General features: G+C 39.0%; 1 pseudogene; it reads right to left on the bottom strand.

Annotated features, from left to right (window-relative positions):
- Window positions 1-511: 511 nt before the first annotated feature.
- Window positions 512-1,148, bottom strand: LOC130036935 (high mobility group protein B1-like; annotated as a pseudogene).
- Between the last annotated feature and the right edge of the window lie 3,043 nt (window positions 1,149-4,191).

The following is a 4,191-nucleotide window of genomic DNA, read 5'->3' as shown; positions in this document are numbered from 1 at the left end:
AGCTCCCCCTCAAGAAGAAAAATTTCAGACCTATGAAAAGGACAACAATACTAATAAAAATTGCATTTACTTAGAAGCATTCAGAATGTCAACAAAACAGCTGCAACTTTTTTCTTTTTCTTTTGAAATTACAGAGCGGTATTCATTCAACAGAACAACAATTATTTCATATAAGCTGTATCAGAGACAACAGAAGATGAAAAAACTACCATACTTATATATAACTAATTTGTGCTGTGCACCAACAAGAACCTGCATTAAATTTCCATGCCAATTTACAACCCCCATACTGTACCAGGCAAGGTCAGTAGTGGCTATTGAAAATATCACCGGGACAGGGCTATCTAAAGACACATTCGGTAATGTGTTAACTATACAAAAAAGACACTGTACAGTTTAAAAACAAATCTTACACAGCCTTACATTTTAATTTTTTTCTTTAAAAGGAGTGAGTTGTGTACAGGGGGGTTAAATGCTTTATAGACAAAAAAATAACTTCACTAGAACTGACTTATTCATATTCATCATCATCTTCATCTTCTTTATCCTCCTCTTCTTCCTCATACTCTTCATCCTCTTCACCTTTCTCCTCTTACTTCTTTTTTTTGCTCTTTTCAGCTTTAACAAAATCCCTTCTTGGCCACATCAGACTTTCCTTTAGCTCGGTATGCAGCAATATCCTTTCCATATTTCTCCTTCAGCTTGGCAGCCTTCTTTTCGTAAGGCTGCTTATCATCTGCAGCAATGTTGTTTCACATCTCTCCCAGTTTCTTTGCAACATCACAAATAGACAGGCCAGGATGCTCTCCTTTGATTTTTGGGCGATACTCAGAACAAAACAAGAAAAAGGCCAAAGGAGGCCTCTTGGGTGTATTGGGATCCTCGGACTTCTTTTTTGTTTCCTCTTTATGAGGGATATAAGTTTTCATTTCTCTTTCATAACGGGCCTTGTCAGCCTTTGCCGTGTCTTCAAATTTTCCTTTCTCTTTAGCAGACATAGTCTTCCACCTCTCTGAACACTTCTTATAAAACTCCGAAAAGTTGACGGAAGCATCTGGGTGCTTCTTGTGCTCCTCACGGCAAGTTTGCACAAAGAGTGCATATGATGAGATTTTGCCTCTCGGCTTCTTAGGATCTCCTTTGCTCATGTTTAATTATTTTCCTCAGAGAGGCACAGAGTCGCCCAGTGCCTGTCCATCTCTCACTTGCCCCAGCACTGTCTCTCCCATGACATTTTTTAAATTTTATTTTTATAAAGTTGTTCACAATATTTGATTGCATTTAATATTCGAACACCAGTCCCACCACCATTACACCTTCCCACCACCATATTTCCACCCCAAACCTCAAATCCTGCCCCCAAAACATAACCAAAGTAATTTATTTTGTACTGCTTGTTATGAATAATCAGCTAAAAATTAGACAGAAAAGGTTTCTTAGAGGAAAGTGTGTGAAGATTGTTATATTTCATCCAGGAGCCATTAAATCCTTCTATAAGGTAGTAAAATGGTATTAAAGGTTGAGACTTGTGTGTATATATATATGTATAAACATAAATATATATCTCCCCCTACGTTTAGTTGCCTTCTACTTTAAACCCAATCAAATGTGGTGTGCTACTCTTGGTATATTGGTGGTGTAAAGTATGAGATGTTCAGGAATACTTTCACTCATGGGTGAGGCATGTCCGAGTGTGTAGACAGCAGGTGTGAGCAGGTGACAGCAGGTGTGAGTTCTGGAGATTTCTGGCTGCTGGATCTAGCTCCATTGGGGCGGGGAGGGGCCTCACCCACTCCCTTCCGGGTTGCGCCAAATGAAATAATCTGGCTTGGAGTCTGACGGCATGTCTATGACATATTGTTCTGTGCTCTCTTCCCAGACATATATATTGAGTCTCTGGATCATGGCTGTTAATAAGATTATATAGTGCCAGCAGCAGCTTGTGGATGTGACTGACAAGCTACCAGGAATAGGGGGAGATGGGGGGAACCCATGACATTTTTCAAAGAAATAGATCAAACGCTCCTGCACTCACGAAACAGTAAATGCCCATGAATAGCTAAAGAAATTCTTAGGAAAAAGAAGATGGGAGGCATCACCTTTACCAACTTCAAGCTATTCTACAATGAGATAATAATTAAAACAGCATGATATTGTAGTAAAGACAGACACAAAGACAAATGGAATACAGTTGAATGTCCTGATAGATTCTCAAATACATGATCACATATTCTTTGATAAAAGAGTAAGAAATATGCCTTTTGGGTCACACCTAGCAATGCTCAGGGGTTACTCCTGGCTCTGCACTCAGTAATTACTCCTGGCAGTGCTCAGGGGACCATATGTGATGCTGGGAATCGAACCCGGGTCAGCCACGTGCAAGGCAAATGCCCTACTCGCTGTGCTATTGCTCCAGCCCCAAGAGTAAGAAATATGATGTGGAGCCAGGTCAACAAGTGGTGCTGGGAAAACTGGGCATCTACATGCAAAAAATGAACTCAGACCTCTTTCTAACCCCAGTCACAAAAGTCATATCAAAATGTATTTAAGACCTCAATATCAGACTTGAATCCATAAGGTACATGGAGCAAACCTTCAATGTAGGTATAACCCTTCATGACAATGGTGAAAAAGGCATCTTCAAAAATACTGACCAAGCAAATTGAAGCAAAAATAAACAAATTGGTCTACATTAAACTAAGAAGCTTCTGCCATTCAAAATAAACAGTGACTAAGATTTCAAGTTGGCCCATAGAATATGAAAAATTATTTACCCAATACCCATATGCTAAAGTATTAATATCAAAGATATATAAAATGTTCGCAGAACTTTACAAAAAAATCCAGTCCCACTAAAATGGGGAGAAGAAATGAACAAAAACCTCCTCAATGAAGAAACACAAATGACCAATAGGCACATGAAAAATGTTCTACATTGCTAATTATCAGGGAAATGCTAATCAAAACAATGAGATATCACTGGTACATATCCAAAAGAACAGGAACAACCAGTGCTGGCACAGATGCGGGTAAAAAGGGACTCTCATTCATTGTTGGTGGGACTGCCAACTGGTCTAGCCTTTTTGGAAAACAATATGGGCATTCCTCAGGAAAAAAAAACTAGAAATTGTGCTTTCTTATGACCCAGAAATGCCACTTCTGGGAATATACTTTGGGGACTCAAAAACACAGCGCAGAAATGTCATTATTTCTTCATTGTTCTTTGCTGGAAATTCTATGCATAAAATCCCATCATCTATAGTATTGTAAATCATGGTGTCTAAACTTAAAAAATTATTTTTATATAAAACTGTCCCCCACTTGTATATAAAAATGAGGGCCAAAGAAACTACCATGTGTAGTACACTTGCCTCGCATGTAACAAATCTGGATTCAATCCTCAGTACTCCATTTTGTACCCTGAGCCTCACCAGGAGTGATCCCTGAGCATAGAGCCAAGAATAAGACTGAGCTGGTTGTGCCCTACCCGCCCCCCCCCCAAAGAAAAGAAAAGAAAAGAAAAGAAATAACCCTGCAAGTCTGTTTCTTTAGAAAATAGGAACAATTTTTCTTTTTCTTTTGTCTTTTTTTTGCTTTTTGGGTCACACCCGGTGATGCATAGGGGTTACTCCTGGCTCTTCACTCAGAAATTACTCCTGGAAGTGCTAGGGGGACCATGTGGGATGCTGGAAATCAAACCAGGGTCAGCTGTGTGCAAGGCAAACGCCCTACCCGCTGTGCTATCGCTCCAGTCCCAGGAACAATTTTTCTTAATTAAAAATTTTAATTATTAGTTTACAATGCAAGAGAATTTCGGGGGTTTAGCTTTGCCTCTCTCCACGTTCCTAAGATATTCTGTACCCACCACCAAATTTCCAGTACCATCCCACCACGAAAAAGTACCTCCAACCGGTTCCTCGTACGAAATGTATTTGCTTTAGTAATCCATATTCCATATAAAAGTGAAGCCATCCAGTGAGAGTTTTCACTTCCTGATTTATTTTACTATTCGCAATCACCTTTTATAATTGCGGAGTGGAATTTCATTGAGAACACGTCACAAATTTAATAAGATTGAAAATCCACCTCACTACCAAAATGGATTTTAATTTTCATTTGTCTCAAAGTAACTATAAATAACTTACAAGAATGTGCTAGAGAAGCATTATTTTTAGAATTTATCCATCAGTC

The sequence above is a fragment of the Sorex fumeus genome, unplaced genomic scaffold (assembly GCF_029834395.1).
Source record: "Sorex fumeus unplaced genomic scaffold, SorFum_2.1 ptg000070l, whole genome shotgun sequence".
In the NCBI taxonomy this organism is placed as follows: Eukaryota; Metazoa; Chordata; class Mammalia; order Eulipotyphla; family Soricidae; genus Sorex; species Sorex fumeus.
The sequence above is the reverse complement of the archived record's forward strand: the minus strand, read 5'-3'. Positions and strand labels throughout refer to the sequence as shown.